This window comes from Battus philenor, unplaced genomic scaffold, assembly GCF_028537555.1.
Source record: "Battus philenor isolate CCGP_79_NKW_IND1 unplaced genomic scaffold, ilBatPhil1.0.hap1 SCAF_26, whole genome shotgun sequence".
Taxonomy (NCBI): domain Eukaryota; kingdom Metazoa; phylum Arthropoda; class Insecta; order Lepidoptera; family Papilionidae; genus Battus; species Battus philenor.
In genome coordinates, this window is record NW_027181689.1 from 2019334 (window position 1) to 2044429 (window position 25096).

At 34.6% G+C, this 25096-nt stretch overlaps 1 protein-coding gene across 1 annotated transcript in view; it reads right to left on the reverse strand.

Moving 5' to 3' along the window:
* The window catches only part of LOC137925224 (muscle calcium channel subunit alpha-1-like), a 110374-nt gene extending 95203 nt beyond the window's left edge, over positions 1–15171 (reverse strand). Inside the window, exon 1 of the mRNA XM_068768636.1 lies at positions 14852–15171. The gene's annotated coding sequence lies outside the window, so the exon portion shown is untranslated. The remainder of the gene's footprint in view (positions 1–14851) is intronic.
* Between the last annotated feature and the right edge of the window lie 9925 nt (positions 15172–25096).

Here is a 25096-nt window from a genome sequence, read left to right on the forward strand (position 1 = left end):
ATAATCAAATTTAAAACTGTACTGTAATATACCAAAAGAGTGTGAAAAAGGAAAAGAGGTGTGAATAGAATGTAAATAGTTAGAGAACGAAAGACAATTTGAAGAACGGTAGAGTAACAGAGGTTGTGAAGAATGGAAGAGGGAAGTAATATAAAAACGCAAAATATTAAATATATTTTTTAAATTAAATAAAGCCTTAGTCCATTATATGATAGAAGATTCGAGAGGTCTCAAAAACAGGGCATCAAATCAGGGTAACTGTTCACGAGAGATAGATGCTATTTTAAACGGTTTTATTTAGTTCGACCCGTATAATTTATTTGTTTGGGTCAAAATTAGAAATTGAAATTTAAGCACCTGCCCGTTGTCAAATTGATCTGAAATTTGGTACACACATTTAATTTAGACGACAATACAATATAATAAAATCAATAACATTATAAATCTAAGATGGCGGCCGATACAAAATGGCGGATTACATATTTTTCCTTAACCCCCTGATGATGATTACGTCAAAATTTAAAATTCAAGATGGACGCCGTTCCAATATGGCGGACTAGGTACATATTTTTCCACAACCACCACAATATGGGTAACAAAAAACCGTTTAACTTGAAAGTTTTTTAATTGTATTTTTTATTTGGATAATATTATCTATTAAAAACAGATTAATAAAATAAAAATTTTAAAAAATAATAGATATACATTTTTGAAATTTCTTTCACAAAAAAGGTCAATGAATAAAAAAAACACAGATTACGTAACTTAAACTTAACATCCACTTAAAGCCTCTATATACTTTGTTAAATACTGTCCAAGTCGAATTATCGATGACCGCTTTGATGTATCGACTGATGGTAGATAAATCATGTTCCGTTCCCCATTGACGGCGAATGATCACTTCTATGACTTTGGAATGAAGAAACTCCCTCATCTAATTCTTTTGTCTCTACCCGAATGTACTTAATGAACTTAATGCTTTCAGCTTGAAACGGTAAAATAGCCACCTGTTACGGTCTGAATATTTAATAATTTCAAAGAGCTAAAGGCTATCTCTCTTACGAAATTTTAGTCTAGTACGAGTATATACAAATATATTTACGTCTAAACATAATTATTTCATAATTTTTTTTTGTTTTAACTTACCTTATTTTTATTATTTGTATATACAATGCGAGTACTCTTAAAGGTTTTAAAAATGTATAAATGTCTCTAAGTAAGAAAAGGACCAATATTTAGCCACTTCGGCGATGGACTGAGCTCATTCTATGTTTGGCACTAACCGGTGTAACATAACTCCTGAAGCTGCTCTGTGGAGGGGTGAAACACGTGTTGAGTGATTTGAAGGAGGCAGTTGTGTAATTCGCATTGTTTGCCTGCCGGGCAGTGCACTTTGTTGAAAGACTACCACTGTATGTGCGGAAGTGGCTAAATATTGGTCCTTTTCTTACGTAGGATGGACTTCCGCAAGGTAACGCCTGATTACACACACACACATATATACATGTATATACATATATTTATAAATATATATATAATTTTTTAAATCTTTTTCTTTTAAATCTTTTACTTTTTTTCTACTCAAAATAAAATTTTGTATCTGTTATTATGGTTGATATAGACCACTTTGGGAATCACTGGTCTAGTTCAATAATATATCTGCTCCTGGTTGTATATAAAACACACTGCAATAAAGGTCGGGTAAGAATAAATACAAGATAACAAATTGGTAATAAGAATATAGAGAATATATAAATAAGGCAACAAATGTAGAGTACTGAAATAAATATCAGATTTGAAACTCTACCAAAATGGAAAGGCGAAGATATAATATACACATAGAAATAATAATATGTAGCCGCCCTTGCAGACGCTTCCTCGGCAGCCGTCACCTTCGATACTATAAATGATAGAGGATCTTAGGTTAGGCGCACTTTACATCCTGCCACTTTAAACGCGTAAATTCTACAAATGCCACTTGGACATTAGTGGTAGTTCGATCCAAAAAAAAATATGTGACCAACCAAGTGTATCACCAGCTCGTGACGTCATAGAAATGCCGCTACGAAACTATTGTAACCTTTATATCATAGTTTGAGTATTTCAACACTCCATGCGTTAAACCGACCAAACTATGCGCATATGTCGTAATAGGTCACGTGAAAAATTTCTTTATTTGTATTTCAGTAAAAGCTCTTTATCCGCGGGGTATATATTCCATAAATATGTGAATACAGAAACCGTGAATATGGAATGATAATTTATATGGAATCATAGAGGATACGTCGCTAGGTGACTAAATAAAGTAGAGAAGATAAAAAATCATTTTGTTTCTTCATCTCGTATTTGATATATTTTGATGTTATAATTTAGAAAAAGAGCAGTAGAGATGCCCACAATGTTTGTAATGAATGTGAAAGTCGAAACAGTAAAAACACGCAAAGCGGATATTTACACAGAACTGAACAGCAACATTTAAGTATATACTTCATTGATCGATTTATTTTTTTAATTTACATTTTCCAAAACATCGATCGCGGTGAAGGCTTATGTGAAAGTCTTCGACGATATCATTCAACAACCTACTTTAATCTAAGTCGTAAAAAGATCTATTTTACTTTTTTTATTATTCCATTTGACGGCTTTTATAAAACACATTGCATTGGATACCTATTGGAATACTTTTATTATTATGTACGTAATTATTAGATCCGCTAATAAAGAAATTTTTAGTCGCGTATGTAGCAATAGGGTCGCATTTTTTAATTGGGAATAAAGAGAATTATAAGAGAGATTATTATACATATATACAGATATTAATAAATAAGAATAAATGTTTATAACCTCAATGCTAAAGGATTTGGTTGCCATTTTAAATATGTTTATAGATGTGAAATTTTAATTATCAGTAAAGTCACTACGGTTCCCTTTCGTAGACGGACTCCTATAAAAATTTAAAACTAAAAGGCATAAAAATGTGTGATAACGTAATAGTACCTTGAGAATCCTTCCTAAAGAAACCTACTATAGAATAAATCTATGTACAGGATCCGGCGAAAAATATTGCACATCGTCCTTTAAAAAGAGACAATTTATTATATTTTATTACTATTTTCCAAAAAAATATCTAGCAATACACCTTCACATTCAAATTAATTACAGTACGCACGAAATAAAACAACTGACAAAACGTCACATAGGTAGTGTGGGACAGAGATAATGCTCTACAAAACCGAAATTAGCCGATTTTCTCTTTTTAAAGGTCGATGTGCAATATTAATCGCCGGGTACTGTAGTGTTTCGTGTTGAAGAAAATTGGAACTTTGGACTCGAATCGAAGGTCGAGAAGCTCGATATCAACTCAACGCGCCTATGAAAAATAAAAATAACACAATATACTGAAAATAAATTCTCCCCGATGACATGTATATACCGCCTAGCCTACTTACTACGCGTTAGTGGGTCACCAGTTCATCGGAGAGCATCGTATACATTTTGTGTGTTGACCCGTCGGCGGCTTGGTGGCGACTGTCTGTATTTATATAAATGAGCGATACGTGTTCGAAATTCAAATTGTTTTTTTTTTTATATCCACAGACTACTTTTTTTTCAATTAAAAGAGTTCTTATGGCATATTTATTATGACATTTACTATGTCTCATGACACTCATATTTGTAATATTTTGTAATAGTATATGATATAACATATATTAGCAATTTATTTACTTTCTCTCTTTTTATACGAATACTTTTTAGTCATTGTCTACCAGTCCAGGCTAATGATGATTTCTATTTTATTTAATATTAACTTCTTTTATAGACTTCGAACTATTAAACAATGCAGCCTTTTCACAGAGCAATAGAATAAAAATTAATACAACGTATTGCTTAATCTATCTTTAGCGAATCGTATGAACCATTTTTAAATGTACATATAGATATGTCTAGACACAAACGGCAGTCGAAAGTCGTATGACGATAGCTTTTTGTTTCTTCATAATATGCTATGACATTTGAAGTGTTCTTTTTTAAAGTGTTCCCTATTAAATTTATCGAAACAAAATTATAGAAAAAGTTTTTTCACATCCTAATAAAACGATTGACAGGTAGTAATTGCAGTTTAATGTACTCTGTGGTTTGTAAGGAAATTTAGTTTTGTTTTTACGATTTCACTAGATTTATGCAATTTTTTATTCGAAATAAAGGTGGACAGGCTTGATAAGGTTGTCTAAAGACGCTGGAGGCAGGTCGCTTCTTATTGCTTCTGCAGAAAGTTGCAGAAGGAGGCCTAATACCAGTAGAGGAAATCTTACAAATAACGATGATGATACCTTCCTCGTGAATTAACAAAAGCGTGACAATTAGCCGAATCGTTCAAGCCGTAATCACAAATTAGCCGAATTAGTTTAGCCGCTCTCGAGTTTTACACTTAACAATATATTTAACGATATATTTTTAGTTATAAATAGGAGAAATAGCTATGGTAGTGTATTTTGAAAGATTACGATGTCAACTTCTCCGACATAAATAATAATTTTGGTTATTGCAACTAACTTGACTTGATTAACTGGTTATTGCATCTTAATTAAGTCTCCAGAGCTCCTTCCACTTCCGTGGTTCAAGAGTCAGCTCTCTCTATGCATTCAACGGTGCCTTTTTATTTATACTGACAAACAAAGCATTCAAATGTCCTATTACTTTCAATATTTCATCATCATTTAAGCAGTAGAGCGTCAACAGCTGGACATAGAACACCATTATTTCCGTTTTTATAACGCAGATACGTCAACATATACAGGATGATTAGTCATAGGTATAAAAGAAGGTTCTTTTACAGGTATTTCAAATCACTCTGAAATATGTTACATCAATCAGTTTTTCTATTGACATGCCATAAGCTAATAACTTCTAGCTGTACAAAGCCTGCAGGGATTTATTTCGTGATCCATTGATTTTTGGATAGCGTGTACCATACATTACTTGATGGTACTAACCATACATACATCCTTTTATAGCTTATACACCCATAACAAATCATCCTGTATATGGATTAGGAATATTTTTGATGTCAATATTAAATATCTAAACACAACGCTGAATCATTTATGTAAATTTTCACATCGAAGATATAAAATTTACAATTATTATGTACACTACCGAACGTGAGGCCCAAGCCCCAAAGACAGGCAGTTTTAATTTTATTAAACAATGCGAAAGTAGATATATATATGAATGTAAGTATGCGAAAGTAGATATATATATGTATGTATGTATATATATATATATATATATATGTATATATCCCATGAGCTATGTTTAATCAATAACAACCTTTATAAATAAATAAATAAAAACCTTATATAAAGACATAGCATTTATGTAATATTTATAAATACACAAAGTTGTTAGTTTTAATCTGTGGTGCGTAAACAAAGAAGAAGCTTTCACAACAAGAAAACAGGCGACTTGTTAAAAACATATATTTTCAGGTTTGATGTTTTTTTTCTTTTTTATTTGTTCCCATTTTTAAGACCTCGTTTACCCTCTTTCATGCTTCGCAGGAACTTTTTTGACAAAATTAATTTTTCACATACTATATTTATTTACTCACTCTCAATGTTTCATTTTCAATTATTATGTACACTAATGCATTATGAATTATATATCATCGTAAAACAATTATTCCGCATCCGTTAGCGAATAAGACACACATATACGTTACGTAATGTTATCAGTCTGAAAATAAAGCAAACCGTACCACCGGGATACGTTCGGAAATAGATTCCGTGACACTGACCACGATGTCAACGGAGGGAGTGGTTTCTGGGTGCTGGCGGTATAACGAGATAGATTTTAGTGTTACTAAACTATTTTGGAGCGATTAATTAGATAATTTACTTAATTTTCTTTACCAGGCCACTCAGAATTAATAAAAAAAACATTTCGCCTACATCAGTGTGATGATTTAAAAAAATATATTTTGTCTATGATACTGTGTTGAGATCTAAAACAAAATATATTGTCTACGTCATTGCGACGCGTTCTAAAAAAACTAAAAAATTTCAAAAACTAAAAAGTGACGTATTATAAAAAAATAAAATATTTTACCAAGGTCACTATGACTAGTTATAAAAAAATATGTTGCCTTCGTCACTGTACCGATTCCTAAAAAAAAAAAAAATATTTCCCTACGTCGATGTGACGTATTATAAAAAAAATATTTTACCAAGGTCACTATGACTAGTTATAAAAAAATATGTTGCCTTTGTCACTGTGCCGATTTCTAAAAAAAAAATATTTCCCTACGTCGATATGACATATTATAAAAAAAATAAAATATTTTACCAAGGTCACTATGACTACTCCTAAAAAAATAGGTTGCCTTTGTCACTCTGCCGATTTCTAAAAAAAAAACTAAAATATTTTGCTTATGTCACTATTTATGAGGCCTAAAAAAATATTTCATTTTTTTAAATCACTCCGAGCGGCCTGCTATAAAAAATTAAGTTTATATCTTATTATATATATCCAACAATTAAGTTTATACATATATATTATAGTTTATATAGTTAATTATCTTGCTAGTTGTACTAAAGTATAAATAAGTTTCGTTATCAAAAATCATTACAATGTGTCCCCAGAAAGTGTTTAAATATCTTCCATTGCCAGATTAAAAATGTCAAAGAACTTTTGTGTGATGAATCTTTATAACACTACAAATAATCATAGATAATAGCACACCTTGAGAAATATATTTTTGCCTGCACTGTATTTCATGTTATTTAAAAAAGTCTCTCCGAGTTTTTTCCGCATGTTCTCATGTCTGGGGCGATTCATGCGGACAGTTGGTAGACTCAACGTCAACAAGAGATATTGTCCATTGTATTTTAAATTAAGAATTTTTGAATTCGAATTTTAATTACTCCTTGTTATTAGAGATACGACAGTAGGGGTTCTTATTGTACTCGAATGTCTTCAGGAACAACTAGTAAAAACTAAAATAGTTCTGTCGTAGCGTAGTGAGCGTGTCGTGTTTATTGCATCTACTCTCTCGCTCTCTCTCTCTCTATATCTCTCTCTTTCTCTCTCTCCATCTCTCCCTTTCTCTTTCTCTCTCTCCCATTCTCTGTCTCTTTATCTCTCTTTCTCTCTCTCTCTCTTTCTCTCTATCTCTCTTTATCTCTCTCCCTTTCTCTCTATCTCTCTCCCTTTCTCTCTCTTTCTCTTTCCCTTTCTCTCTCCCTTTATCTGTCTCTTTATCTCTCTCTCTTTCTCCCTCTCTCTCTCTCTTTCTCTCTCTCTTCAGCGGATGGACGCCCATCGCAAGACATAAGTCACTCCCAAGGTCCTGCGCTGCCCGCATTCAGCTATTCCCCACAACCTTAACTATGTCATCGGTCAACCTAGTATAGGGCCTGCCCACCACGCGTCTACCTCTAGTTGCTACTTAAGAAACTTTCCGCTTTCCACTTCAAGCGTGGAATTCTTCTAGCAACGTCGGTGTTCTTGATTCTATTGCGAACCTTGTCATTAATTATAAACGTCACTAATGTCACAATTTATTACATAAATTATCGCTATTTATTTAATACTTATTTCACGTGATACAATATTAAATAAATTGATATTATTTAAACAAGGTGGATAAAAGTAATAAAGACGAAAAGCGGTAATAATAAAAAAGAATGTGTTTAAAAAGTCACTAAAGAGTCTCCATAGATAGATAGTAGCATTATATGTTGTCAAAATAAAAAAACAGTCGAATTAACTCGCAAATGCAATTTAATCTTTTTGTATCTTTATATAAAATATATGTTACAAAGAGGGGGGGGCGTAATAAATAAGAAAGGCTAAGGTGGGACAAGGCAAGATTGAAAAATACTGCTCTACAGGATGTTGATATTTAATAGAAATTAACTGATATGAGAAACATTACCCAATGTGCTATGTTTAATCAATAACAACCTTTATAAATAAATAAAAACCTAGCATTTATGTACACAAGGTTGTTAGTTTTAATCTGTGGTGCGTAAACAAAGAAAAAGCTTTCACAACAAGAAAGCGGGCTTTTTTTGGGTTCTCGTTTTTGAAGACCTCGTTTACCTCCTATCATGCTTCGCAGGAACTTTTTTGACAAAATAAATTTTTCACATACTATATTTATTTACTTAGTCTCAATTTCTTTTCTCTTTTATCCATCTCAAACTCTTTTATTCCCTTTCTATCTCCTTCCATACATAGCCTCGCTTCCGTCGGCTTCCTTCTAGAATACTACATATATTGTTTTTTTTTCCACTTTCTGTTCTATTATTTAGCTTACTTTACATTTCGTTTGTCTATTTTAATTTATCACTTTACTTTTTAATACTATATCCTAATTTAATCTTTATTTCTATTTAATCACTATGTACGTTCCTTACTTTTTAATTCCATCTGATAGTTTCTCCTATGACCTCCCTGTTGAAAATATAAAACGTTAGATGAAAGTTCTAGATGCAAGACACTTCAATCCAGTCTTAATAAAAATCTATGATAGAAACCTATGTCCAACAGTGGGAGTCCTGAAATAATGATGATAATGACGTTATGTTGAACCGCGATAGACCAACAACTTCTATCGGAGCAGCTTGTAAATACTTGTATATATTGATGGCCAGTACAGCCACAATATATTTATAATAAATAATTTTTAATTTGAATTCAAAATTCGAACGCCGATTTGAATTCGGACGCCTTCAGTGGTGATGTCGCTGCCGTTGCGTTAAGGTCGTGTAAATTGTAAATACTCTTTGTATATATGTATACACCTTCTTCTATCACTCTTGACTATCATCTTCTTCACTAACATGTCTGGACGGCAATTCACCTCCGCATGCTAAACACATGGTAGCGTAGTGATAAGGACTGTGACTTTCGATCGCAAGTCAAGGGTTCGATTTTCGAGATACAATCTCATATAATTCACATTTTGTGCATTAATTATATAGGGTTTCCATTGCTATTTGATGTTGCGCTGTTACCCGGTCCAGGCTTTGTACAACTTCATCGAAATTGAGCCCGTGGAAACAGAGGTCCACGGACTAAAAATTTTACGCTGGGGATCGTACCTCAGTTACGAAGAAGACGTCTACACGCGAAAAACTATAACCGTGTAGATGTATAGTGTAGTGAGTGGGGTGTTGAGTATGTAGCACGAAGCGAGGACTACTCGGCGGTCGGGAGAGACACGGGCCTCTCCGGACCGCCCTCGCTTGAAGGCAGGTTAGGCGGATGCGGCCGCCGTGTCATGTGTAGGTGTGTAGTGCATGACATGTGCATCAAGACCGCCGGGGCTCGATGTGAAGGGTGCGTCCTGGCGTTGATACGGAGGAGCGGATATTATTATATATACGCTATAAGGGCGGCGAGAAGGTCCGAGTGGTCCGCAATACAGAGAAAGCGCTCCGAGGGACCAGAGGCTTTGCGGAGTTTTGCGGTGAGAATGCAGACAACGTCGAGGTCTACAAGGGTTTCCAGTCTATAGTCTATTATATAATTTATAAAATTTACTGTTATAAAATTTACAAGGTTCGAGTTTCTGAACCCGTATCAGTACTCGGCGGGGAGACGAGGAAGTCACAAAGGTAGTGGCCGCGAGATAGAAGCAGCGGGGCTCACCCAGCCAGCCCTCGAGGACACAAACCCAGCGCGACCCAGCTGGCCGGCAGAACTTACGGCTAGCGCGCATATCTGGTCAGTGTTGCTGAAGTGTACTGAGTGAGGAGTTAAGTGTTGACGGCAGCGTGGGCCACTCGGCAATCTAAGGAAGGATACTGATCCTACCTCAGATCGCCCACGCTATTCGCGGCGGCGGCGTCGGAAGGCCGACGCCGGTTGCGTAACGGACGGTGAGAAATGTGGTGGGTGATCTTTGTGCATCGCACGCGTGTTTTCGTGCGGTGAGCGGTTAGGGTTTCCACTGCACACAAAAAAATTTATAGAGGATGGGCAGCTAGTCCACCAGCCAAGCCCCCCCCCCCCCCATAGATATCTTTGGTGGAGGCATAGGCAGTAGACGTTTATGGGTTGTAACAACAATATCTACATCATTAGTGTGGGTAATTCTATCTGTCCTACATTCCGATAAGAAATTAATTAAGGATAGTGATACAACCGCTGTCAGAATTAATTATAATCCCTACCTCTAACAATTGACGGTGGGGGCGGAGGAGCGTTCCCGACTCCCCCATAAATATTTATCAGGGCCGGAATGACGTCGCCGAAACGTTCTCGTTCGACCTTTACGCAATATTCATATTCATATAATTGCAGACATACAGGATGATTGATTATAGGTGTAAAATCATTAAACGGGTCAATGTATTGCTTATTTTCTGTTAATATATAGTAAAATCTATACAAAAATCGACAATTTCTCATACATATGACCATATAAAAATCGTATTTAAAAATTAGATAACTATATATAAAAATCATTATTGTTGACTATCTCTCTTTACGAAATATGCACTGCCAAATGCAAACGGCCTGACACATACCAATAGAAAATAAATAAATTAATATAACACATTTCTTTAAGGTTTTTAATAACTATTCTATTAATTATTTTACATGAGAATTCTTATTATCTTACGTATATTATAAGCAATAAGTTATGTTTAAATAAAAGACGTAATTGCAGAAAATCAATAAACAAAAAAATATAATTTTTCGTTGAAAAACAAACTCAAGGGGCTTCGAGTAATAAAATATTTAATTATAAAGTACATGTGGTCAAAGACAGGAGGTCAGACGTTTTTGTTAAGATCGTTGGAACATGGGTGGAAGCAGGCTGCTTGGCATTTTTCCTATCTAAAATCTGCTAGAGAGACCTTTACCTAGAAGTTGACTTTGTACGTCTTAAGTCATGCCTATTTTCTACATCTACCTGAGTGACCGTTTACATACAAATGTTCATAATCATAGGCATGATGCAATACCTGTAATATTGGTTGGGAAAAGGCGACGAAAGTGAGGTGAGGTATCAGAGGAATATAAAGAATGAAAGAACTTTTGTGGAATAAAATGAATAAATAAATGACATGAAAATGGAATTACTAGGAGAATCTATATTACAAAGTTCAGTGAAGAAATTATCATTGTAATATTTTGTCCCTGTGTACCCATGACAGGGCAATTTCAAGAGCAATATACGCAAGAGATACAAATTGTGAGAATACGTGACATAAAATCAAACAAATTATAGAATGAGAAAAATTTAATATAATATACAAAAGTATAGAAATAAAAATAAAACAAAATTAAAATATAAAAAAGAAATAATAGAAAATATAGAGTTGAAGATGCAGTGGGGAAGGCGTTGTTAGAAACATAGAATATATAACTAATAACAGAAAGATGTGCGAGACATTGAGAAAGAAAAAATACAAGCACGAAAATAAAATATATGGAAAAATTATTAAGGAAAATTTTTTTCCTGACACATAGATTTTCCTATTTTTTCTTTCATGGCATGTTACTTTTATTTAAAGTATATGTAGAGACGTAACTTGTTAATAATATGTGACTGTATAATTGACCATATATAAGCAAAAATATACTTTACTGCTTCAGAGCTTAAAGCACCTAATGCCTTGAAACATCCGTCATGGCTACGAAAAGTTTGATAGAGGACAAAAGTATATTTTTTTAAAATTCGATTTCTGATAGATAATCACAAAAAACGAATAAGTTTTCATAGGATAGGCAGTAGCGTGCTCTGAGTACCATAATACCACACTGCAAGCGCCAATCCACCTGCCAAGGATAATGATTATGGCATATCACCCATACGTACTTTGGTTAAGAAAGAAGCCTTCCAGTGTTGACGTAAAATTATAAAAGACGAACACTTTATACCGCACAGAATAGATGGCTGCTTGGGCTTTAAGATACTAGAGTGGAAATAACGAAAACGCGCAATGTAGGTCGTTCACCTGGTAAACACACCTTGTTAAGGTCGGAAGGTACTGGACGCTTCCAACCAGCTCTAGGATATCTTTAATAGACATCCATGTTCAACAGCGGATGTACTGCTGCTAAAATGATGATAATGTATAGACAATATACATATAAATTGGTATTACTAATTATTTCGTAACAAATAGAATCAGTTTGATTTTTAATTCTATAAATAGGATCCAATGTCAAATTGCAAAACTTCACATCAGGTCCCTTCAGGCACAGGACATCTTTAATAGACGTCCATGTTTATCAGCGGATGTACTGCTGCTAAGATGATGATAATGTATAGACAATATATATCTAAATTGGTTTTACTAATTATTTCGTAACAGGTAGAATCAGATGGATTTTTAATGTTATAAATAGGAATCAATGTCAAATTTTAATACCTCACATCAGACCCCTTCAGGCACAGGACATCTTTAATAGACGTCCATGTTCAACAGCGAATGTACTGCTGCTAAAATGATGATAATGTATAGACAATATACATATCAATTGGTATTACTAATTATTTCGTAACAGGTAGAATCAGTTGGATTTTTAATGTTATAAATAGGAATCAATGCCAAATTTTAATACCTCACATCAGACCCCTTCAAGCACAGGACATCTTTAATAGACGTCCATGTTCAACAGATGTACTGCTGCTAAAATGATGATAATGTATAGACAATATACATATAAATTGGTATTACTAATTATTTAGTAACAGGTAGAATCAGTTGGATTTTTAATGTTATAAATAGGAATCAATGTCAAATTTTAATACCTCACATCAGACCCCTTCAGGCACAGGACATCTTTAATAGACGTCCATGTTCAACAGATGTACTGCTGCTAAAATGATGATAATGTATAGACAATATACATATAAATTGGTATTACTAATTATTTAGTAACAGGTAGAATCAGTTGGATTTTTAATGTTATAAATAGGAATCAATGTCAAATTTTAATACCTCACATCAGACCCCTTCAGGCACAGGACATCTTTAATAGACGTCCATGTTCAACAGATGTACTGCTGCTAAAATGATGATAATGTATAGACAATATACATATAAATTGGTATTACTAATTATTTAGTAACAGGTAGAATCAGTTGGATTTTTAATGTTATAAATAGGAATCAATGTCAAATTTTAATACCTCACATCAGACCCCTTCAGGCACAGGACATCTTTAATAGACGTCCATGTTCAACAGCGGATGGACTGCTGCTAAGATGATAATGTATAGAGAATATACATCTAAATTGGTATTACTAATTATTTCGTAACAGGTAGAATCAGTTGGATTTTTAATGTTATAAATAGGAACCAATGTCAAATTGCAATACCATTAGGTCCCTTCAGGCACAATGCACCGAACATTCATCACAATTATACTCAAGAGACGGCGGCCGCGCCCGCCTAGTCTGCGATCAAGCGAGGGCGGTCGGAAGTCCCTGCTTCACATAACATACACTACACTTCATTCACTACACTATACACATACACGGGTATAGTCCATCTATGTCTGTGCGACTTCGTGTACAACTGAGGTACGATCACCCATCGTGAATTTTTAGTCCGCGGACCTCATGCTTCCACGGACCCAATTTTGATGAAGCTATATAAGGCTTCAATCGACTAGCAGCACAACTTCAAACACATTAAAATGCAATAGTAATAAAATATTAGAAATCCACACAATATTGAAGACGAAACAGTTTAATATATAATTATCGAATTGTACATTCTCGTTGTGACTGTACCGAGCTAAAAGGAATCCACGGCCTTTTGTCATTCGTCGTTATAATTTAATAAGACCTACTTACCGTGTACATTCGCGCGACAAAATTTATCTTTATTATTCTTGGGGCATCGATATAAATACATATACTTTATTTTACAGATGGAATTATAATATAAATCTTATTAATTTTTGATATATCTAGGTGACATAAATACGTTAAATAACCAAAAAAGTAAACATTATATTTAAATAAAAGTATTCTATTTATTTACAAATTTTAAAAAGAAATACTTTTCTTATAATGTTCATTTATTAGACCATCCGCTATACTTTTTAGGTATATATCTATATATTTATTTTGTTATGTGTACCATAAAGAATATTAAATTAAATAAAAGAACTAAATCATTACAACATCATTTCATGTGTGAATAAACACACGTAAACAGTTTCAGGCTATAGGATCCCACTGAAAGGTATAGAACCTTCCTCGAAGATATCTATGTGAGGGTATATCATAATCGCCACACTTGGCAGATGGGTTGGCGATTCAGTGTGGTATTATGGTACGTAGACTTCGCTGCTCATCCTCTGGAAACTTATTTGTACGCAGTGGCAATCCTATATAATAAATGTACAAAGTGTGAATTATATCAAGATTGCATCTCAGGAATTGAACCAACGAACTACAATCGCAATTCTCATTGCTCTACAATTGGACTACTACCTTACTACCTATTATTTGAATAAACCATAAACAGTTATAATTACGTTAATAATATCTTTTAAATTTCTCTATTAGAACATTTTAACTATATCTCTAAATAAAAAAATAAATACTTTTTATCTAAGAATAAAAAATATATTCAAATAAATTTTTCCCCGGCGAATATTGTCAATTTTATATTTGTTTTAAAATAGTTCCTCGCGTCCAGGGGCTTACGAGAAAACAATAGTTGCCAAAAAATCTCCGACATATCTGTTTTCAGGGTTATCACATACTATGTTACAGAATTAACGTCACTAGATTTATATACAGAGGTTAGTGCCATTTTATAGCGAGTACATATATTTGTATATGTTATTTTTAATATATAAATATACTCACCTATACCGGTATTGTGATCCAATATACACCATACACTACGTAACTAATATTATGCACAATGTTAAACGAAACAACACATTATGTCAAAAAATAGGCCGTGTGTCATATGCCGCCAAATTTACAGTCCAAACACACCGCTTCGTTCAACCGTTTACAGCTGAAACTCATAACAGCCATGGGTTCATTGTAAACTATCACCACTTTATATCATTTAAATATATTCTAAATAAACAGCAAGAAACTTTAGATAAAGAACTATGCGTTTAGCTCAATGCGATGTAATTTTATTTTTAAATTGTGGAGCGCGGAACGAGCGGCCGTCCGACTCGTCTGAGCTCGGGTTTTGTATTTAGGTTATAATGCGCGGGCTACGACGTGACGTACACATGCGCAGTGACTCTGTGTGCCGTCAAAGAATATATAACAAAGTTTAATAGCAGAGTGGCTACATCATTCACAGACTCCAGGTCATACAGAACAGGTTTATGCGCAGTGGTACGTACGCAAAATAGACCTGTATGATACGGGAATGCCTATTTAAAAAGGCGACAATTACTTTATCTCTGCCGTAACAAATTCATTGATTACAAATGCCTCTAACTACAATAGAGTCACACTCATTCATCTCGTACCATACTGAAACTGAAACACGCACTTGAGTTTTCAGACGACGCGATAACTTTAAGACAAGCTACGTATACCGCACAATGTCATCGTCGCCATTAATCAGGGAACATCAACCGTCGATCATACTAGAAGTCAAGATCATACTTGCTGGAGTTTCTTTCACCATTTCATCTCTCAGCCGTAAAGATTTCTGGAGTGGTAGTAGTGATAAAAAGGCCATAGCAACCGTCTAAACCAGTGATTCCCAAAGTGGTCTATATCGACCCTAGGGGTCTATGACAACCTGCAAGGGGTCTACGTCAACGAAAAAAAATTTGGGGGTCTCGGAAATGAAAATGGTGGTCTACGATAGTGGATCTCAACACATACACTGATATTACCTATTTACTAACATCATACTATCTTATAATATCAAAACATTTACATTATTTATAAAAGTACTTATGAAGTAAAAAAATTATTATATATGTTTATAAAATTGTGTAAGTTGTAGGATGTTGGTATAATAGATTGGTTTAGTAGGTATATTAGATACAAATTTTATTTTGAGTAGTTTTAATTTAAATTCAATTAATAAATGTATAAATTAACATGTGTTTTTACTTTAAGTTTTTAACACTAAACTTCACTACAGTTAGTACTAGTTAGAAATTTACAGGAAATCAATATCAGGTAAGTAGGGGGTGTACCGAACACGGAAAAACATGGTAAAGGGTCTACGACACAAAAAAGTTTGGTGAACTCAGGTCTAAACCCTATCGGACGCCCTTGTGTCAGAATGCTAAGCGGGTATTTTCGACAACCCAAGCAGAGGTCACCTGGTGGGGACCTTTAAACTTAGTCACACCATGGAAAATTCACCGAAGCGATCTAATAGCTCGGCGGCTTTCCAATCCGGTAAAATAATAACAGGTAGCGGCTCAAACTAAAGCTTCCCCGGAGCCCTGGAAGGGCCTTCCACCTCATAACCGTGTAATCTTAAAATACCATTTAGGCAGTATTGAGAGTTCATAAATTAAATAAATAGTGGTTATTCTAATACAAATATAAGAGTATCATGTTAAATAACGCATAATTGTTATATAACAAAATACTTGTTACACCAATACCTCGCTTTGCGTCGTTTCGTTTTGCGTTTTTTCGACGTTGCGTCGCTGCTTAATTAGCACCAATTTTCACTGTGCGTCGTAAGATTTTCGAGGTTGCGTTGTTTTGGGTTCGAGTCTTAATTTTTTTTTCTAAAAGATGGCAACACTTTTGTTCCTAATTGCGCCATGCCATCAATACTCGGGGATTCCCTTTCTAATTAAAAATCAACGCAATTTTGATACAGTTTTATTTTAACTTTGTTTTGTTAATTTTAGAGTTCAGTTTCAATTACGTAGTGTGTTGTGCTTTTTTTAAAAGAGAATTATAAATTTATATAAATTTTAACGTGTTGTTTCTGGTTACAAAAAAGGTAAATATTATTCCAGTTTATTTATTGGCAGAGTTATATGATTTTTGATTTTTAAATGTTTACTTTGTTAAATTTTCTTTTTAAAAAGTAGTATTTTTGTGGCCCTGGAACCTATCTTCGATCTTTACATGGTTTGCTATAGAAAATATTAATCCACTTTGCGGCGTTTCAATTTGCGTCGTGTTTTTTTTGAACGTAACTACGACGCAAAGGTATTGGTGTATTTGCTAAAGTTTTATGACTGTTTATACACCTGCGTTAATATCATGAAAAGCTTCTACAGTCGTACGGCGCATTACTGGGCCTGTTGCACTTTAGCCGTTTTTCATAGTCCGTCGTCTTTCTGAACTGACCTTCTGATCCGCAGGCAAGCGGTCATATTTCAAAAACGAGGTGAAGCAGAAAAGGTAAGAGTAGAAGTAAATGAAGAATATATGAGAATGTAAGAGAATGTGAATTACGAAAGAGTTAGGGAAAGATCATATGACGATTGAAAGACGAGAGTAAAAATTAAAATAAATTAATGAAATTTGTAAAGTCCCTATCAAATATCAAATAAACGATAGGGTATAATGATAGTTCTATAAAAACGGAGGTCACGTATGAAAAAACACTAAGGTTCTAGTGGCACCTACATTACAAGGAAGCGTACAGATAGATTGATTTGTCTGCCGGAATGAGAAGTGCTGGTATTATCTTGCTCATTCCCGTTGGCTCAACGTTTGAAATGATTTTAACAAACCTTCGTTACTAAGAACGTAGCATCGACGATCCGATTGCACTCTCATATTATTAGGGCCATAGATTGATATTGTACTCTCTGAAATAGAAACAGAGAGTAATAATAATATAAAAAAGGACAACGTGCGGTTTTATTTCTAGAAGCAATATCTTACAACCATATTCAACCATAGTATGAACATAAAAGTACCAGGTTGACGAAATAAGGTAAGAGATAGTGTATATAGTGTACTATGTAAATATACGAATATACTGAATATACTACATTTCATATATATTTATTAATATGTATATAAGTAAGAAAAGGACCAATATTTAGCCAATGTTACACCGATTAGTGCCAAACACTAAGTCTGAGTTTGGCACTAATCGGTGTAACATAACTCCTGAAGATGCCCCGTGGAGGGGTGAAACACGTGTTGAGTGATTTAACGGTGACAGTTGTGTAATTCGCATTGTTTGCCTCATACGCATTTATCAGCGGGCTGGCGGGCGGTGCACTTTGTTGCACGACTACCGCTGCATGTGCGGAAGTGGCTAAATATTGGTCCTTTTCTTATTCAGGAGGGATTTCCGCAAGGTAACGCCTGATTCCATTAAATAATATGTATATATTACATGAATTTAATCATCATTATCACTGCCATTGCAGACTAAAAACTTCTATAAATAATAACAAATATGATAATAAATACACGATATGCAAACTCAAAATAAATAAGGCGTTAGACGCCCAATGAAAGGCCTAGGTTTTCTCGGAAGCTCGCCACCATGGTCTTGCGCATACTGCTATTTCTCACGACCTTTATTATGTCGTCGATCCATCTAGGGGGGAGGGGGCTATGCCGCTTCCACCCTCGTAGTCGCCCCTTGAAAACCTTTCCGGATTAATAAAATCTAAAAACTTTTATGAATAGTGACAGACACATGATAAATACAAGAAATAAAAATAAACTCGTAACGCCTTAATAACGTCTTTAAAAGTTTAACAAATCCGTCATATATATAATAAATTTCCACAAGATACCTTAGATCTTCCGTTTTATAATTTTAGATCTAGAATTAAAAGTATATCATTAAATAAATCTTACTATAGCATTCAAGAGTTTTTAGTTGATCGAAATGTATGCAACTTGATTTGTTGTCTCATTTACATGATAGATAACATAATGAATACTCGTTAAATTTTAACTAAAGATTGAAATTGTTGAGTTTTTGGCCGGATTTTCTCAACAAATCAGCGTGGTAGCTTACAACTTATAATGTAAAAGTATCAACGCTACAAAAGCGCATGTAAATTTCTACTTAATTAAGACTTTAAATTTGAATTTGAAATTCAAATTTGGCTCAAAGGCTGTCTGTTGCATAAACATAAAAACCAGGCAGTATTATTACTATATTAAAATAAAAATCTTTCCCAATCCATCTAAACGTTATCTATAAGAAATCTTAAAATGCGTTAAGATCGCCTATTGCACATGTCAAATTGTACGAATAAATAAGTGACATATTGCAGCGATTTGACACAGAATCGATATCTGATGGGGCTTCAAGTTTCTAGTGTGGACAGCGGATTGGCAAGCCCAGCGTTGGACATTTAGTGTACATGCGGTCCCATAAAGTGGACATGCGGCTTTGTTAATATGCAGACCTTATGCAAGTCGCTACTAACCTGTCTAAATGGAGACCTATGAAGAAGGCCTAGGTCCAACAGTGGACCTCCTGCATCTAAAATGAAGGTGACGGTAAAAGTTACTCTAATATTTCCATGTCATGTTTATAAGACATCACAAAGTAACAATACATATAATACTTGCAAATTTTGGGCGCGGTTTTGATTTCGGGGATACAATCTAATATTATTGACTCTTTGTGCGTTTGACCATTGCCACTGCTCATAAATAAGGTTCCAGAGGAAGAGCAGCGTCATACCACACTGCGATCGACTACCTGTTAACAAGCGTGGCGATTATGGTATATCCCTCCACAGATATCTTTGGGGGAGTTGGGGGAGTCTGCCTAGCAGTATGTGTCTAAGAGCTGAAACAACGAGGAGGAACGAAACAAAAAAGTATATAAGGTAGCATTTAAGACGGCTTAGGTTTCTAATTAAATCTTCATATATAGTCTAAATATAACATCCAAACAAAATTGCATCAAATATACATTATATATATATATATATATATTATAATACCTATTTACAGTTCTGTTTTATGTCTGCTCTATGAAAAAGCTCACAGGTCCGTCCACGCGCTAGCTGGCAGACTTACCGGCGTTTACGTAGTTCGTACTTGCTGTACCACTGAAAATACACTCGCAATCACTCCGCCGTCACTGTCTTACGGTGACCACGCGTCGTTTTTTCTAAAGGACCGTCTACTTTTTTCCTCTACTAACTGTATTTTGTATTGACAAAAGTTATTAGCTCTGTCATTTCGGCCTTATAGTTTTGGAGGATCTGTTGGTGAAGTCTAACACGGTATAACATCAAGCTGATATTGAATTTTTGTAACTATAAATAAATTAAATAGTGGCAATAGAAAACTTTTTATTACATATAAAGGTATTATAAATAATTGTAAAAGCTTTAAATCTGTATGTATACATATCTATTAAATAAGGTAATGATAATACAACAACAACAACGACGAAGACGACCACGACGAAGACGACCACGACGACGACGACCACGACCACGACGACCACGACCACGACCACGACGACGATGATGATAATGGCCTTTTATTTGGACTTCAAAAGTACAATAAAGCATACTTAATATTACACTTACATGTACTAACTAAATTCATTTTTTTTTCACATATATGGTGTTTTGTTACTTTTTATAAGTCCGTTTGTTAGTTGGTAAAGGCCTTCTTCAATCAACTCCATTCTACTCTCTCTGAATACTACTGACAGTAATATAGTAACATCAAAAACAAAATCAAGAGTTATATTACTACATATTAAAATTAAATATTGTTCTCTATCTGTTGCTTCAGACTTTGTAATGCAAGTCGTATTCTAATAAAGTCATAGTCAAAATAGTTTTATTATATGAGATCATTACAATCACTTATAATCTTGGACGTAAAATTAAGTTCACGCTTGTTCGTAATGTGCCAACTATGTAGAAGAACTAGCAATAAAATCAGTGTGGTTTATCATTTAAATGGAAAGTCAATATAAAAGATAAATTAATGAGATAATAAAAAATATTAAGTTATTGCATTATTTAAAATAAACGTATGTTTATTTTAAATGTGAAATAAATAAATTAATTCTGTGGTTGACGAATACTGGCCAAGGAAGGTTTTGTACGACAATAAAAAACTGTGAAAACTTATAAAGACATCTTTCCATCTCACACAACCGCTAAGCGGACACGGGTATTGCACACTGAGCCACATCGGTAATTTTGGTTCTTTCACAGATTTCGACATTTCTGATACGATCTCCCAGCGAAACTCCGGGCATAGCACTCTCCATTGCTCTCTAGATGATGATAATCCGTCGTGATTGACCACGTCTCGGATCCACATGTCATCACCGGCAACTGACATTGGTCAAAGGTACTCGTCTTCAAACATTGCATTATAAAGAAAATTAGTTGTTCACCTATGAATGGCTTAATATATTGTCTTTTCTAGAAGTTTTAGCAGGTGTCAAGAAAAAAAAAAGAAAGAAAAAATTATCTTCTAAACCCTTCTCCCATCTTTTTGGTTCCTTTACCGGTTATAGATCATGGTTCCTGATGCCGTCAACTAGCTGTCTTCTACCGTTGTGTTTTGTTACTACAACATCTGGTCTAATCATCGTTCAGGACTGACCTCTTATTTCCTTTAGTCTCTTTTTTTCTACTTTAGAAAGAAGAATTAATCCAGACCAGGGTTTCCCAACCTTTTCTGTGCCATACCTCACTCTAGCATTTCTAAAATCCTTATTCCCCTCTATGTAACATACATAATTTTTACATTAACGCAAAAGGATTAAACTCGTCGGATCCATGTTCAAATTGCCCCCCTGTGGCCCTGACGTGGGCTGTACATTGGGAAACACTTATCTAGACTCTAACATATTAAGAATATTGAAGAAAAATGTTATCATAAGCTATTAAATACAAATAATAAAAGATATATAACATATAGTACAACGTACGAACAGCAGTGATAGCTCAGTGGTTCGCACTGAGACTTACGACCGTAGGTCGCGGGTTCAATTCCCATCTTTCCGAATTAACCGCTGCATATAAGACATGCTAATTCACTACCTATTTTTAAGAAAATGTTTATGAAATATTTACTAAACCAATGATTATTTATCCTTTCATTCATTTCGATTTTCTTTCTTTGTTTCTTTATTATTTCTGAGTCAAGTGCTATTTATGTAAGTTAGATGTTTTTATTTATTATTGTATTTATATTTATGTATTATACTGTATTTATTATGAGTATTTATATTACATACATATATGTATGTTTTGTACACGGTAACTACCATTTATTTATCCTTCTGCTATTTCCATGCTATTGTTGTCTGGTATAAATTGCCTTGTGTGATAAGACCGCCCATTGTACTTTTATTTAGTATTATGCAACTATGTATATAATTTCTAACGTATACAATAAATAGTGTTTTAAAAAATGCCACTGCTCACAAACATTTTCAAGAGGATGGGTAGCAATGTCCCCTGCGTACAATAATACCATACTGCGATTGCCAACCCGCCTGCCAATCGTAGTGGCAATGGCATGGCCTTGTTAATGTGCAGGCTTTGTGCAGGCCGCTACCTTCTGGTCTCATTAGAAACCTTAAAACGAGGCCTAGGTCTGATTGTGCACCTCCTACAGCAATAATAATGACGACGGTGGAAGTGAATGTAATATTTCAAGTTATCTTTATAAGATATATAATACATCAAAGTATTAAATCATAAAAAGATAACATCCATGGGTTCCGGATTCCCGGGATACAATCTTATATAATTAACACTTTATGTACTACAAACAAGTTTCTAGAGCAGCGATTCCCAAAGTGGTCTATATCGACCCCCAGGGGTCTATGACAACCTGCAAGGGGTCTACGTCAGCGAAAAAAAATTTGGGGGACCATGAAATGAAAATGGGGGTCCACAGACTGGACATCATTAGCCGAGGAGATTTAAGATTAACCCTTACAAAATTGACGCCAAATGTTGATAATTAAATATTATTAAAGCATCAAGTTCATACATCTCACTAAAAATATTGACTTATTGCTTATGTTATTTTATTTATTGTTTATTTTATGTTTATTTAATGTTACGTATATTTTACATAACAGATGACAAAATTTTATTTTGAGTAGTTTTAATTTAAATTCAATTAATAAATGTATAAATTAACATGTGTATTTACTTTAAGTTTTTAACTCTAAACTTAACGTAAGTAGGAGGTCTACCCAACATGGAAAAACATGGCAAGGGGTCTACGACACAAAAAAGTTTGGGGAACTCTGTTCTAGAGGAAAAACAGAAGCGGCATACCACACTGCGATCGGAATCCGCCAAACAAGCGTGGCAATGGTATATCCCCCCAAAAATATCTTTGAAGAAAGCCTATGAAGTAAGCGTCTATGGGCTGAAACAACGACTAAATAATATGAATAAATAAATAACGAAGGTTCTTTTTACAAAAGGATCATCATGATTGTTGATTGAAATCCAATAGGCCATTTGGAAGCGGCTTTCATCTTGGCGCCTGGCATATCATAAGACATATATTTAAATACGTACGACAAATGCTGATACATCATCCGCGATTTTTTTTAGAGGAGATAATTAAGACTGAAAAGTCAATTGAAAATAGTTATCCTATATTAATATAACATAAACATGGTCACACTACTCCTGAACTGTGATGATTTGTGACGCACTTACATTAGATATCGTTTATAATGAAAATACAGAATATTTAGTTAAAATGACAATCTAGGACAAAATTATATTGGCAGCTGTAGGAGTTTCTGTTCTGGATATAGACCTCACCTATTTCCAATAGGACCTAGTTGATGTGCTCCGTATCCGTAGGCGCAACTATCATAAGAAAGTCGTCGGTTGTTATGGGTCAGCGTTCAGTGCTGTACCGGTCTGTGGTCTTTAGTTCAGATGCATAAAGGTAAAGAGTTAGTGTCTTATTAAAAGACGTTTGTAACACTTTATCAATTTATTTAACACACGAACAAATTTTTATTAGCGCTTGAGTGCGAGCAAAAAGGACGTGCATTCGTCGTAGGACTCTGGGCCGCAATGTGCTCTGCGACCGAGTGAAAGCGGACAATAGAACAAAGGCGCAAAAGAAACAAAAGAAACAAAAGTAATAAAAGGTCTGCGCCCGCGTCACCGGTGCGTGCATGTGCCCGCTGCACTAATTCGGCACACTAAGTTCGCCCGTTGGCTACGCTCGCCCACAAAATCTTACACCTATTATTCATTCAGACATCACATCAGTATATATACGACTCCCACAAAGGCCCAGTGGTCATCTGTTCTGAACGCTATGAGTCCTGGTCAATGATACTTCATCTTGCCAACCAGCTGGGTTATATAGGTATATCTAATAAATTCAGGCGTTACCTCGCGGAAGTCTATCCTAAGTAAGAAAGGGACAAATATATAGCTACTTCCGTTATACAGCAGTAGTCGTGCAATGAAGTTCACCGCCCGGCAGCCTGCTGATATGCGCGTGCGGCAAACAATGCATGCAATGCAAAACACAACTACCACCGTTAATCCACTCAAAACGTGTTTCACCCCATGGGATATCCTCAGGAGTAATGTTACACCAACCAGTGATCACTGGTGGGGTCACAGTGGAAGTAGCCATATATTAGTCCCTTTCTCACTATATACGTTACTTTCGCTCGCCTACGGAACTCCTTAGCTTTGATTTGCTCTTGTACAGAAATCCTGGACGTAACCCAAGGCCCGACAGGCGACCGTGAACTTGCAAATGAGACCCGAACTGAGAAAACTTAATTTTCACAAAAGTTAAATAACTTTTGAAAGTTTGATCTCAAATCTTCGTGACTTTTTAATCTCGTGTGCGTTAAGAACTATGATAAAATTATTTTATGTTGAAACATGCCGTTATAACAAGCAATAATAAGCTTTTAAAAAATTGTAAAATAGCGCTTCCCTAGTCTCCGAAATAGCATGTGTTATTCATTCGCATTTATCTCCTTTTCCGCGTAAAGTATACATATTTGTATAAGTATGTTTATATATATGTGTGTATAGTAATGTATGTATTTGTATATGGGCAAGTGTAAACTCTGAAATGTGTAGCATACTTTAATAATCATTTTTTCATTATGTTTACCATAAACTGCTCTCTCCTTCATGACTATCATCACCATCCAATCCTTGGATCTGTCTG